The sequence below is a fragment of the Pinus tabuliformis genome, chromosome 5_2 (assembly GCF_031772625.1).
Source record: "Pinus tabuliformis cultivar Carrire ecotype Pingquan chromosome 5_2, CPIR1, whole genome shotgun sequence".
NCBI classification, from domain to species: Eukaryota; Viridiplantae; Streptophyta; class Pinopsida; order Pinales; family Pinaceae; genus Pinus; species Pinus tabuliformis.
Window position 1 is genome coordinate 634,028,321 of NC_142306.1, and position 16,034 is coordinate 634,044,354.

A 16,034-nucleotide genomic window follows, 5' to 3' on the forward strand; every position below is an offset into this window, starting at 1 on the left:
CAGATGCAGCAAGCTTTCAATACCAAGTACCGGGACTACTGTATGTCCAAGGAAACCAAGGGAGAAATATTTCGGATGACCATGGGAAATGATGAGTCCTTAGAGGATTATGAGGAAAGGTTCCAACTTAGCTATAAATGGGCTAGGTGCACACTTGACCCTAAATCCCTCAAGTTGGTCCTGCTCCGAGGAGTCCCTGAAGACCTCTTAGATACCCTTCACATGTTAGCTGGAGGAGATATTTACCAATTGCCTTATGAGGACATCAAGACTGTGTTTAGGAACCACTCTAGGGCAGCCCGGAAACGAGGTCGAGGAAACCTCCTCTCAGCTGGTATTCCTTTCTCCAAACATGAGTTTGCAAATCAATTAGAAGATCTCAAGAGTGAGGTGAGATAGACCATTGCCATGCATCTTGATACATTCAGGATCCATCAGAAGAAGGAAGAAGCTGAGAGGGCCTTGGCTATCTTCTGCCCTAGATGTACAAGGATACACCCTAAGAACGAATGCCCATTGCATTCGGTTGAAGTGTGCTTCGTTTGTGAGGAGGACCATCCCACAAATCAATGTCCAACCTTACCTGGGCTTAAAGCCATGTACCAAGGGACAGAAGCCCCCAGTGAACCTCTCTATTTCCTCAACCAAAGGAGGCCACAAGGACTTAGACCTTACCAGCAGGGGATGCAAGGGGCACCCCAAGCTTATTACAGCCCCAACCAATCTACTCATATGCCTTCCTGGGGTCCCCCTCCTCATCCTTCCTAGTCTATGCCTCCTCCATGGTCTTATCCACCTCAGTACCTTACTCAGCCCACTACTCATTCATATCACTCACATGCCCAGCCACAGCCTCAGTGGAATGCACCTCAGTCGGGGTGGAGGCCCCAGTACAACACTCCTCCCACCATTTTGCCTCCACCACCAGTTCCACCTCAACCATTACCTCCTGCTCCTCCAAGGAAACCTCAAATGCCTGCTCAACCGAACCCGAACCCCAACAATAGACAGGCCCAGCAGGTATACACTGGGGAAACATCATGCCCTACCTATGCTGTGGAGATCCAGGAGATCAATCTTCGATCTGGAAAGACTCTTCCGGATCGCCAACCTCCTCCCCCAGAGGATGAGGAAGACAAACAGGAAAGTGAACCAAAGGCTATTCCACCCTTTCCTGAGAGACTAATAGCCACCAAACAACCCAACCCAGAGGAGGATGAGCTTCTGGGAGAGCTCAAGCAGTTGTGTGTGAAAATACCACTTCTCCAAGCCATCAAGGATGCGCCAATATACAACAAACTGGTTAAGGAAAAGTGTTTCAAACACCCAGGCAGGCGAAAGAGAGATGCTTCAACCATCAATGTCATAGGACAACTGTCTGACCTTATGCTAGGACAAGTCATCTGCCCAAAGTACCTAGATCCTGGGAGTCCTGTACTAGATGTCCACATCAATGGCACCATCATACCTCACACCTTGATTGATCTGGGGGCTGCCATTAATGTGATGACCAGGGATACCATGCTCAAACTCAATCTTCAGGGTTCCCTGAGAAAGACCTCGACAGTCCTGCAACTAGCAGATCGCTCCACCGTGACTCCCGAAGGGATTATGGAGGATGTCTTGGTCTCTGTCGACTCTTGGGAATACCCTGCAGATTTCTTGGTTCTCCAACCCAAGGCAAAGCTTACTGGATATCCTCTTATTTTGGGAAGGCCTTGGTTAGCTACTGCAGATGCTTACATAAGTTGCCGTGCAAGAAACATGACCATCAAAAATGGTCCCATGTCCAAGCAGCTAGTCCTATACCCTCCTGCCTAACCCTCCTTAGAGCATGACTTACCACTTTGGTTAGAGGAAGGAGAAGAGGATGAGGTGTACTCAACACCTTTGTGCACCCTAGACACCACTAAAGAGACCCCACAACCGAGGATGACTTGATTGAGACCTTGATCCAGAATCCACCTCCCAGTGCACTATCCTTAGAGAAATTGGTGGAGGATGCCGAAGCCAGCACCTTAGTGGACCTTTGTGCCACCAACCCTGTCAGAGTCAAGAATGTGGAGTTCGGCCCTGAGAGAACGTTAAAGATCAGCTCCTCCCTATCTTCTTCCCAGGAAAAGGAGCTGTGTAGCCTGTTGACCAGTCATCTAGATGCTTTTGCTTGGAGCTATAAGGAGATGAAAGGAGTCCATCCTTCGGTCTGTACCCATCACATATACATCAAAGAGGATTGTAAACCGGTTAGGCAACCTCAGAGGAGAATGAATCCAGCCCTTAAGGACATTGTCAAGGAAGAATTGCAAAAACTGTTGGATGCCGAATTCATTTACCCCATCTCAGATAGTGAATGGGTGTCCCCTCTGGTGTTGGTTCCCAAGAAAAATGGGAAGTGGAGAATCTGTGTGGACTACCGAGAACTGAACAAAGCTACCAAGAAAGACCATTTCCCTCTACCTTTCATAGATCAAGTGTTGGATGGACTGGCAGGAAAGAAGTTCTTCTCTTTCCTAGATGGGTTTAGCGGGTACAACCAAATCCAAATCAGCCCGGAAGACCAAGATAAGACCACCTTCACTTGTCCTTGGGGTACCTTTGCCTACCGAGTTCTTCCCTTTGGGCTATGCAATGCTCCTGCTACCTTCCAGAGAGCTGTCTTGAGCATCTTCTCGAAGCTGGTCCATGATGCGGTGGAAATCTATATGGATGACTTCACTCCTTATGGGTCTAACTTCCAGGAAGCATTGTCCAATCTGGGAAAAGTCCTAACCAAATGCATTGAGATGAACCTGTCCCTTAGTCCTTAAAAATGTGAATTCTTGATGACTGAAGGGACCGTGCTAGGCCATACCATTTCTTGTCAAGGGTTACAAGTGGATCCTAACAAAATTGCTCTCATCAAGAAGGTTCCACCTCCCCAAAAGGTAAGGGATGTTCGGAGTTTTTTAGGATTAGCAGGGTATTACAGGAGATTCATTAAAGACTTCAGCAAGCTAGCCTCGCCATTGTTTGGCCTGTTGGCAAAAGATGTGGAGTTTAAATGGACTGACGATTGTCAGAGGGCTCTGAATGAATTAAAGGACAAGTTAGTGTCTGCCCCAATCTTGAGAGGTCCAAACTGGGCCCTACCTTTCCACATCCACACTGATGCCTCGAACAAAGCCATAGGGGAAGCTTTAGGACAAGTTGAACAAAAACTTCCATATGCCATTTACTTTGTTAGAAAAAACTTATCCAAAGCTGAACTGAATTACACTGTAACCAAGAAAGAATTCTTGGCTGTGGTCCATGCACTGAACAAGTTCCAACATTATATCACTGGCTATCAAACCATTGTACATACGGATCATGCTGCAATTAGATATTTAATGAATAAACCAGATGTGAATGCTCGTATTATTAGATGGTTACTTTTGTTGTAGCAGTTTGATTTGACCATTGTTGACAAACCAGGTAAAGAAAATGTTGTTGCTGACTTTTTATCTAGATTGGATTTGTCTGCAGATGAGGATGGAACAGTGGATGACCAGATGCCCGATGAAAATCTGTACTCTCTCCATGGTTTGCTGATATAGCAAACTACCTTGTTTCAGCACAGTTCCCTCCGCACCTATCTTCAAGAGAGAAGAGCAGAGTCATCAGAAAAAGTGCCTCATTTACTTGGATTGGGGGCAATCTGTTCAAGCTTGGCCCTGATCAGATCTTAAGGCATTGTGTAATGGAGGAGGAAGTCTTTGATATCCTCCTCACCTGTCATGGGAGGACATTTTTCAGCAAAGAGGGCTGCCTTCAAATTCCTGCAGGCAGGCTACTATTGGCCCACACTTCATCAAGATTTCAGAAGGTATATCAGCCAATGTGACCGATGCCAAAGAATGGGAAAACCGACTCAAAGGGATGAGATGCCTCTCCAACCTCAAGTGACTCTTGAGCCATTTGAGAAGTGGGGTATGGACTTTGTGGGTCCAATCAACCCTCCTTCGAGGCAAAGGTCTTACATCATTGTGTGCACTGACTACCTGACAAAGTGGGCAGAGACTAAAGCAATCAAAGCAGCAACAGAAGAAAAGGTGGCTGAGTTCTTAAGAGAGAACATCTTCTACAAATTTGGCTACCCAAGAGAGTTGGTCACCGATCAAGGGAGCTAGTTCACATCCAACTTAATTGAAGACCTACTAGCTCATCACAAAATCAAGCATAGGACCTCCACCCCCTATCATCCACAGGCAAATGGGCAAGTGGAAGTCACCAACAGAGCATTGGAAGGGATTTTGACTAAGGTGGTGAGAAGCATTAGGAAAGATTGGGCAGATCGCCTGGTTGAGGCCACATGGGCTTACAACACCACCTAGAAGACCACCACCAGCTTCACACCTTATGAGCTGGTGTATGGGAAGAAAGCTTTGCTGTCCATTGAATTTGAATACAACACTTTGAGGATGGCAGCTCAGCTAGACCTAGATCTCAGCCATGCACAACAAGAAAGGTTATTGCAGCTGAATGGACTGGACCAGCACCGAATGCAGGCCCTCCTTCACTCAGAAGTGGTTCAACTTCAGAGAAAGGTGTGGCACGACCAACACCTCAATGACAAGCAATTCCAGCCAGGAGATTGGGCATTGTTGTATGACTCCAGGTACAAAGATTTCAAGGGGAAGCTGAGAACCAGATGGTTGGGACCATATGCAGTGGGAAAATGTCATGACAATGGATCTGTTCTTATTCGGACCATTGATGAGGAAGCCATCCCCATGCTTGTCAATGGGCATCGACTGAAGATCTACAGGAAACCTCTCTCAAGACAAGAATTCATCAAAACTGTGGAGAAATCAGTATTGGTCATAGAGAAGGGTTCTGCCTCTGCTTTGGGCATACCCTGAAAGATCTAAAAATAAAAAATAAATAATAAAAAAAATAAAGATTCTTGGGGGAAAACCTTTCTGAGGCTCCCAAGGCAGGTGGTAGGGGTGAAAACCTCATTGAGGCGCCCCTATTGTCTTTCAAAAAAAAAAAGAAAAAAGAGATTTGAAAAAAGATCCTTGAGTGAAAACCTCTCTGAGGCGCTTAAGGCAGATGGCAAGGGTGAAAACCTCATTGAGGTGCCCCTGCTATCTTTCAAAAAAAAAAAAAAAAAAGGGAAAAGAAAAAAAAAAACAATAAGCAAAAAAGACAGGGACAACAAGTTTATAATGTGGAAATGCATGCAGGTTGCAGGTGTTCTATGAAGGAGAGGAGGTCTCTCAACTCAAAGTCAAGGATCCTTATCATGCTGCCAGAGGACCTCACCAGCACCTCCTCCAAGAATACTCATCTTCTCCAAGGTATGGGCACGATTTCATCACAACTTAGTCTTCTACAGGAAGTCACAGACTTTCTACAGGAAGTTATAGACTTTCTACAGGAAGTTAAAGACTTTCTACAGGAAGTACACACTTTCTACAGGAAGTTCTGTATTTCTACAGGAAACTTCCTGTCGAAGTTTTTGACGGCCCAGAATTCATTGTATGAGGAGATCTAACGACCAAGGATCGGTTTGGATGCATGCAAGCTACTATTTTCACCCTTACACACTGCTGTCACCTCTTTCTACCACACCTGTCGCCATGCAATGAAGATACCTGCACAATCAAGGCAGATCATTGAGATTCAAGAGAAAGCAATTTTTTATTAATAAAAAAACGTTGAGATGCCGTGCCATACCCATCCCAGCTATCTAAGAGCCCTGTGAGCATGATCGTGGGGCCACCGTCTTCATCGTGCAGCATGCACCCGAGGAGGAAAAACTGCTAGAGGAAATCCTGCCGGAGTCCCATAGTAGTTTAGCCAACTAGAGTGCACACCATTCCACCGCCTGCAACATGCAAAGATCACGCGGGTGCATGCAGTCGAAGCATCAAATTCATCGTCAGCGGCCTGTGAAAATGAACCTCTGGGCCTGTGAAAATCCACCAGCAGCAAATAAATCCACTGATCGTCGTCCAAGAGCCTGAAAAATCATGTTGCGACCGCACAGGTAAGTGCCTCGACCCTTTCTTCCGTCGAATCGCATGAATTTTACTTTGAAAATGTTTGCGAAGTGTAAAGTGAATGGGTTGAGCGGTCGTATGTCCATCTGACTGGCCACGTCAACCAGTCAGTGGTCTAGTCGGATGTTTGAATGGTGGTCATGGCAAAAAGGAACGGGGAGTGCACACGTGAGAGCCATCCAGTCTAGAAAAATGCGTTTTAACAGAAGTGACGGCGGCGGATTTGCGGGGAATGATGCGGCAGTAAGGGAACTCGCAGATGAATGATGGAGTGACGTCGTCCAATGGTCCGGCAGGGACAGCTCACCCCCGCGCCACGGATTCCGCCGAATTCAAATCTAATCGGCTCGATTGCCACCCCATGCATTTATCATTCACCATTTGAAACTCGATTGATCATCCGGATCCCTCTGCAGCTCGACACTTCAAGTCTTTGTCCGTTCGAACGCCTGTTAAGCAGCACAGAGAGCGTAGATCCACTGCAGTATCCTCCAGAATTCGCGCGCTGCTTCTACAGGAAAGTTGTTTCTACAGGAAATTGGGTTACTCATGTCAAAAGGTGGCGGATTCAAAAGGTAAGCCTGAACCTTCCATGCAATTGGTTTTGAGGGTGGCAGAATCGACGTCTACAGTCTGGTCGTAAGAAAATTTTGCAAATATTGTCTGCTGTTGCATGAATTGTCATCCTACAGGATGTGAGTTATAGTTAAGCCGTGTTAAGGTCGTCGGGAGATAAGTTTTGTGAATTGTATGCGCGGCAGAGGCGTAATTCTACGCTCTGTCCCAGTTAGCCAATTTTCTTCCGCAACCGCCACCTCCAGTTAACGTCGCAGGTTTTTCACCATGCCGGGTGGGTTCATCAGAAGGGAACCAACTGACTCCTCAAAGCTAAGAGAAAATCCTGAGGTGGTGGAGCTCTTCACGCGAGCGTAATGGATATCATTCTGTGACAAATTGCAGGGCTATGACGACGAGGTGGCAGAGGAGTTTTTGCAAGCTCTGAGGCCGAAATTCAAAGGCCAATCGTTAACTTCAGGGGTTTGAGTCTCATACTCACCCCACAATTCATCATCCGAGTTACTGAGCTCCCAATGGGATTACCATGGGATAAAGAAGAAAGAAAATTGGGCCAACAAGCTAAGAAAGAATTCTTTCCACTAGAGGAGGAATTCTCAGAAGATAAAAATGGGGTTCGTAGAACCAGTTTACTGCCACCGTGGAGTGAAGTTAGCCTACAGATTATGAAGTACATCACCTGTGAAGGCCGTTTTAGCATTGTATATGGGTACCATTTTCGGTTACTCACGGAATTAAGGCATCAGATGGACCTACTTGTAGAAAACAAACTCAGTCTCCCCTACTTTCTACTACAGTCTCTGATTGAGTGTGCCACCAAGTTGAAAGAAGGCACACCAGACCAGGCATCCCACCATGGACTCATCAAACTCCTCGTGGAGGATGCGCTCCACACATAAAAGGTTCCTCTCTCATGGGAAGCCTTCAGAAATTTTACCAAGGATGGTGATATAAAGATGCTGACCGAAGAGCTCGGTTCATCTAGCAGTGAGGAGAAAGAGTCAATGCCCGCAGGGAAGAAAGAAAAAGGCCAGAAGACCACGACCACGGAGTAGAAGAAAAAGCAAGAGAGGAAACAAGAGAAAAAGGGTGCCAAAGAGAAGGATGACACACCCATTTTGACGGCAAGAGAGAAAAGATTGCAAAGCAGAGTGGACAAGGCTGAGAAGGTCCACATCAACAAAAGTTCCTTGACAGCAACCGCAACCAAGTCAAAAAGTAAAACTCATGCAGCAAAACAAACCAAAGCGGTGACACTTGTTTCTACAGGAAAACCGAAACCGGCTTCTACAGGAAGCCCGAAATTAACTGAAAAAGGGTCTTCTACAGGAAGCCCGAAATTAACTAAAACAGGGTCTTCTACAGGAAGCCCTGAAAAAGTGAAACCCAAGGAGAAGAAAGCTGACATTCTTTCAAGGGAGGCAGCAGCTGTGCTGGCCGCCCTCAGCACACCTCCTAAGCCAAAGGAGAAGAGAAAGAGGGAGACCCCTCTATATTTTAAAGCTAGAAGAAGTGTGAGAATAAAGATGGGCAAGCCACAACCTTCATCCAGTAGCCCAATCATTATCGAAGATGCCCCTACTTCGCCCAAGGAGAGGTCCCCCTCGAGGATATCAGTCACCTATGAGAGGGGGAGCCCGAAGAAAACTACTTGGAAAGAAAGGTTAGACCAATTGACTACAAAATCTCAGCTACAGGATGTTGAGGATGCTCTACAGGAAACCTTAGCCAGGCTTAAAGAAACTGAGAGAATGGAAGGAGAAGCACCCTCATCACCACCGAGGGAGGGCGAAGTAGAGCCACCAAAAGAAGTGGAGAAAGAGAATATACCAGAGCCCAGCCCTGAGCCAAGTCTGAGTTCATATTACAAATTTTTAGAGGCTGGCAAAATTATACCTCAGAAATTTACTGTGCCACTGTTTTTTGCATTGGAGGAAGAAAGAGTCCGTACACACACGTGGATGAAAATAGCCAAGTCAAAGGGTGTGGCGGACATAGGTCCCTTGCAGGAGCAGCTCAAGGAGGCCAGAAGTGAATTATCCATGGCTAAACACGTGGCAAATTTCCAACGAGTGTTCCTACAGGAAGAAAAGCAAAAGCTGAGATTGCAGCTACAGGAGCTGAGGGCAGGGACAGGTACATCCTCCAAGGACACCACAGCAGAACATCAAGGCAAAAAGGAACTGAACACCGGTCTTGGGGAGCCAACTACACATCTACAGGAAGCAGAACAGCAAGCACAAATTGAGGTGTAAGCTCTCAGAAAACAATTGCAGCAGAAAGAGGCACAATTGGCCTGCATGGCCAGCTGGGCCATGGATGCTATCCAATGCAGACAACCGACCAAATCCTATGGCCTGTACTTGAAAGACCAATGGCTGCAATTTCAAATAAATACCTTGGCGCAAAGAGGTATCTCTCAGCTCCAAGACCCGCAGCAATTCACTGAAGTATGCAGTACTAGTTCATCAGAGGATAAGGCAAAATTAGCGGAGTTCTACCTCCATAATCTGGCCCTGCCTAATGTAGTTTCATGGGATCCCAATACGGCCTTGGGAGATATGCAATTAATGGCATTTGCCTCATGGATGAACCATGAGGACAAAAGAGCAGCAAAAGCCAAAGCGGTCATGAACCGAGAGCTGAATGAGCCATTGCTCATCAGACTAGAACCAGGGGATCCAGTTGCACTAATCTCGGCACACCAACATTTTTCCACTGACCCTCAAGCTTCATTAAAATATATGGATCAATAGGCCCAAGCCATAGCTCATTTTGAGGACATGGAGAGACTGTTAGGAGATAACGCTGTCCAAGCATGCACCCGCAGATGGAATACATTGGCCCACAGTCTGAAAATCCGAGAGTACCATACCCCAAATCGGATGAGGGAAGCTTTGGTATGGGTGGCCCTCTATAAGAAATCCATGCAAAACCTCCAGGCCAGTTGGATTAGCCTTAAGATAAGCCCACCACTGCTGCTAGGATTGATGGAAGGCAGCACGAGAAAGATGATAATGAACAGTGGGAAGAGGTGAACAGAAGGGCTGGGTTTCATATCAGCAAGGAGGACACTACTACAGAGGCTTGGGATGTAAGGTTGGCAGTAAAGGCAATGAAGGATGAAGAGTTGGACTAGTTGCTCAACGATGAGCAAATATTTTAGCTTGGGGGTGATGATGATCCCCAAATTTTGGTAACATTTTGGGCTCATTTGACCTACTTACCTTGCTCAACCCTTCATTTTTTATCACTTATGCATCATTTCTTAGTATATTCATGTTATTTGTAGGAAGGAGGGCAGTCATTATGCCTATGTGGCTAATACATGTTTATTTCAGGTTTCTTGACATTAAATGGAGCAAAAACCACGTAGATGGAGGCAGGGAGACAGCCAAGGTGGCATTGCGGGTTTGTAGGAAGGTTTTCCATAGCCTTGAATGACCTTCCTCGTGATCTCCACCCTAACTCCGAGCTCCAACAGCTATCACCACCGAGCTAGAAGGCAGCCAACGGATTCTACAGGAACATCAATTTACTTTTAGTTGGACAGCCAAGCTCCACTAAATTAGGAGGCAAGCTTGGCCCTCATAATGTATAAATATTGAGGTTGTAGCCTTCGATGGAGACTTTGAACCTTTGTTGCAGATTTTGAATCACGAGCTATAGCTCTGTTTTGCTCTTTGTAAGCCATTTTTGGCATGTTGTTAGAGTTATGATTATGATCTTTTAATAAAAGGCAGGCAGATTTGAGTTCAATTCTGAGTTCTTAGAGGAGCTATAGCTCTCAGGGTTGGGCCCAACCTGAGAGCAATAGGCCTCCTTTCTTTGTATTGTTACTTGTCTTTCCTTTCAGCATTTCATTTCTTTGCCTTAACATGCATTTGGAAAACACAGTTTGCTGATTCGAATTTCTTGATGTGATTAAGTAGGTTAGTTTTATGGATAAAGTGCTTTCAGCATTTTATATTAGAGTAGGAGGATTAGAATTCATCAGAGTTCCAAGAAAAGGTTGATTGTACACTCACTTCCACCTCTGTTTAGAGATTGGGAGTGTAGACCGTGCCAACCACCAAAAAACGCAGTTTTACATGTTCGTGCAAGCTTTAAAGTAATATTTCCATTGGTAGAAGTGTCCATGCATTTAGATCTTGAGCAATAACTCTTTGTATCAGCACCATGCACGATTTCTCTCTCAGCTTACATTGTTGTTCTTTGGTTTTTAATAAAACAGTTAGAATAGGTTGATCAATTCTCGGTTTTGTGCAAGACAGAGGTGATTTGTTCATTTACACTGCGCAACACCACTCTATCACTTCCTTATCCTTCTCAGCCATGCCTAAGCCATCTCCTTACCTCCCAGCTAGATCATTTTCCCACCAACTCTTCTATTATCCACGTTGTTTTATCTTTTCGGCCTTCCATTGTCTCTACCCTTCTATCGACCAACCAACTTTACACACCCCCTCTCCATCTCATCTCTTTGTCCATAAGCCACCACAAGCTCCCCTATCATCCTACCTATCCACCCATACAGCTCATTCACTCCTCCATCACCCAAAACTCCGATTGCAGAACATCCTGAAGAAGTTAGCAGACTTCCTGTAGAAATCCCGAGCTTCCTGTAGGATCCCCTGCAGACATCCTGTAGAAGCTTGCAAACATGGTTGCCAGGCATATGAACGTTGTGAACTTCTGTGGGATGATGTTATGGATCCCCTAGAACCTCTCAGAGTCCTCCTGACGTTTTCCAAGCCTTCCTCCCCTTGAACTACCCCTGCACAGTCAAGACCCAGTAAGAAGCACAGTCATAATAACTCCAACCACTTGAGCAAAAATACAAAAACATGTTCTCTTCAGATGAAAGTAGTTTAGACTCATGCATCTCATCTCACTAGAAGTAATGGCATCATTTCTAGAAGTTTCATTCCCACCCTTGCATCGTAAGGATTAAGCTGGTCAAATTAGGGTTTACTAGGGTTTCCATGTTTTGTTGGCTTTCAGTTCATTCTTGCAAAGTAGGTTAATTTCCTTTGAGATAGCTTTCGTTCATCACTTAAAAAGCTTCTTCTGAGAACATATAGAAGTTGGCTTGAGCCCTAGCAGAGTTGTGCCAGCTGACCAAGTGACAGTTGCGACAAGAGCTAGTACTTGTGCATACAACACCGTCGCTTCCAAGTTTGTTACGAACTACCGGGTTGATAAAATTAGAGAAGGAAGCTCCAAGAGTTGTAGCATTATTGCTACAATACTAGAGCACATCATTAGGCTAGTGTTTTAGTGTAAGGCACAAGAAACTCTCATGATTAAGGGTCATACGAGATTGAACATTACTTCTGTTGCTATGACTAGACTACTCTGGCATGTTCAACTACTCATTCTACATGTAATCTCCGCATCTGGAGGAGACTAAATGCTCGGAATCATTTTTGTGACCATAAAAAAAAAACTTCTTTTGTTGGCTTTCCACAACCACCTAGCTCACTCTTCATGAAACCACAAGTTACCCTGCTATTACTTCGATCAGACCCAAAATCAACACTTAATTTGTTATCATCTGTTTTAAAAGAGGTTGAACCACAGTTGACTGAAGAACATAGACCTTGATAGAGATTCCATTCATCATGGGCACCTTTTACTTCTAGATCTGTTTCACCACTTCTACTTCCTCTATGAAGCTCATTTGAAAAAGTATTCTACATCCTATCAGTAGCTGACAAATCGTGTTCTTTTAATACATGATAGTCGTGAGAAGTATCTATTTTTTTTCTCTTAGCATGTCCATCAAGGCTATCTTGCAATCCATTGAATTGATGTGCTTCTGCTGGTATTGTTTGAAATTCATCCTGATTCTCATTATACATTCCAATATCCTCATATTCGCATGATTCACAGTCTTGCCTCATGTCAAAAGGAGGTTCAAAATTATGGAGCATGTTTAGAACAAAAAATGAGTTTGCAGTGATGCACCTTCTAAGTTGTTGATACTTCTTCGGAAGATGTGCAAGAAGTGCCTTGTGCTTAGGTGGAAGCCTTGCATAAGATCTCTCCCATCTTCTAACATCTGCTTATATTGCATCTGAGTAATTGAAGGAATATACAATCGAAATATCTTCCATTGTTATCATTTTCCCTTACGCTTTCACCTATAATTTGATCAGATCAAATAGCAGAAAGAAAGAAAGGGGTGAAACAATTCCAAGAACAATGAGAAACACAAATGCGTGACTTTGATGCTATTGAGAGTTTACCCAACAACAGGGCTGATGAGAAGGGATAAAGGGGAGGAATTTTTCGTCGTTCTCTGAGAGCCCCATGAGAGAATTGGCACAAATGATTTTGAACTTCAGAGAGAACTATGAGCGGATTGAGAACACCAAGCACAACATATGATGGAATTGGTGAAGCGGCACATGGAGATTTAGAAAAACATTTGGGTTACCTTCAAATACTATTCGTCAAACCTGTCGGATTCATATTGATGTGTTGGCATTGGTATATCCCTTCATCTCATTTAAAACCATGGCATATGCATTGATTGGAGGTTTACAATTGAAGGTGAGTTGAATCTCTGTATTGAATAACGTGAGCAGCAAGATAAATAAGTTTAATTTGTGTTGTGTTGTTTCTCTATGATGAATTCATAGATGTATGTGCATTGAGTTGATGCATTGAAATTGTTTTGCGCTAAACCATGTTGAATACCATAAACTATGGTACATTAAGTTAACTAAACTCATGCTTTGTGTGTCCATATTGTTGTATGTTAACTTCTTTTTGAAGACCGTGTGGTACAAGTCTGTTCGTTGTTGATTTGAAGTAGCATCAGATGTGATCTAGTCATGAAATTCGGTGGAGAGGTTGGGGCACATGAGATCTCCAATACCCAGAAAGGGTTTGGGCAGATTCTAAACAAATCATGAAATATTAAAATAATTAATATTTTTAATGGAGTCCCTATAGAAATTCTCACTACAGATCAACAGATTATGCAATATACTAAAACACAATACAAGATCTACTTATACAACACTTTGCAGAAGCTTAATCGAATTGAGCAAGATCAATCAGAACACATAATAACATAGGAGAAGAAATCTTACACATGAAACACAGAAGAATACTCTGGGGAAAGCCTTAGCTAAAAACCCCAATCTCTGTATTATCATACAAGTGTAAATCTTGTTCAAGTTACAAAAAGAATCAGCTCTAAAGCTATCCTTCTCTTTCTGCAATCAAGTAATTATTCTCGTATACAGTCAAAATCTTCTTCAAACCTTCTCCTCTGCCCTCCAAGCCTCCTATTTCCTTGTGAAATTTTTCCCGGGGTCCAATACTTCCACTAGTGTGAATTCCACCTCACACTACTCACTTGGCTTAGAAATAATTGCACAAACCTAAAGGAGATGATTCGTTCTGCATGAATGAGTTTCCTTTATAGGAAAAATCCTCCAACTGATAGTACATTGTCGCTTCCTCTGATCTCAACTGGCTCTCTAACTGAACTAACATGCATGAGTTATTTATGAGAGAATATTCAGTTATCTAAAGTGCAGCAGTTACATGCATGCATGCATTAACTAACTGAACTCACAATTAATTCAATAGCCTGTTTGAATTAATCTAACTAGACTTGACTCAATTAATTGAGCCAACAAATTATAGATCAATATTAGAACTCATTCTGATCTCTTTAACTGATGGATAAATTCCTCAATTAATAGAGAAACTATTGCATGTCCCCATATAGACTTCATGTTTGATTTTCCTTAACTAATTAACTCAATATGAATTAATTAATTATTTTACAAACAGATGTTAAGATCAAATTTGAATTTTACTTCTCAATTTTAGTTTAGGACTAACTAAAATTGGAATCTAACCCGAAATTCTATTTATAGCAATGCTAGTTTTAGTACTTCCATTTTTCATTCCTTGTTGCTATGTCCAACACTGGTACCCGAACTGCCATTTATAGCATTGTTATTTTTAGAACTTATATTTTTAGCATTTCTTGTTGCTATTTTCAACACTTCCTCTAAACAAGAAAGGCATTCAACTCGAACCCAATCCTGAACCTTTGGAATGTTCTACATGCAACACTTCTCCCAAGTGTTGTTGCTCCAGCAACTCTAGAAACAAAAAAATCTCCCAACTGACCTCCCTGTTGGGTTAGAAACATCCTATGATGCTGAAGCTTCCTCTACCACTGAAAAGTTCTCCCTCTGTGACCTCTGAACTGCTGCAACACTCCATGCATCTTTCACTTTTGCACACCTCTTTGTGTCATCCAGCACTGGTGCAACACTCATGTGCTTCTCACATTGTTGCAGCCTACTAGCTCTGTGCTGTCTTGGGATTCATACATAGTAGCTCTCGATTCTACTCCGTCCGCATATGTCTCTACCCCCTCAGCCAGTCCTGCTACTCCTCATCAAGGCTCCCATAGAAAGGTCTAATCAAAGAGGTTGGGTACCTCAATGATCCTGCCCCTATTCCAGCTTTCTTGGGACTGTCACTCCACATCGCCCAACCTCCTACCTGGAGGTATGGATGCATGTTCTCCCTCTACCCACTTGGCTTGAAATTCCCCCTACTAGAGGTCTCTGCATGAGTGGATACCTCCACTCGATCTCCTCTTGGATTCTCTAGTTCTTGCTGCTCCACAAACTCCTGAAGTTGCTTCACCAATTGTGGCTTCTCCACAATTGTCTGAGACTTCTTTTGGCACTGCATCTTGAGAGGTAATGTACTCTCCCTCTCAACCACCAAGTCTCCATTAGTTGCCTTGCTCCTCAAGGCTTTGCATGCATCTTGAACCTCAGGAGCATACAGGTTCTTGACTCGTAAACCGATCTACTTCACCTATCTCATGGTGACACGTCCAAGGAAAACATTTCCCTTACTGAAGACTACATCATAGCCTTTGTCTTCCAGCATTGTGATCGATACCAAGTTTTTCTTCAGTCCTAGTACATACTTCACATCTGTCAAGGTAATGCGAGCTCCATGCTCCCTCTGAAAAACAACTGTGCCTACTCCTGAGACACTATACTTTTCATCATTACCCATCGCTATGAGTATCTGGAGATCTTTCTCCTCCAAGGTACTGAACAAACTCTTATCGTCGGTCATGTGGAATGAAGCTCCACTGTAAAGAAACCAACCACATCCCACCATGGATGAAACCATGCATGCGAAGAGGGTGAAATCCACCTCAAACTGTGAGGCCAATGCCTTACCTTCAGATCCTTCCTTGGATCCCATCTTGGATTTCTTCAATGGACAATTTGTTGCAAAATGGCCCACCTCATGACAATGAAAGCATCACAATTTTGATTTGTCAAACTTCTTTCCACCATGGGAAGAACTCAATTTGGGATGAATCCTTCTCCATCCCTTTCTTTGCCTTACTCACTAAGGTGCAGTTTT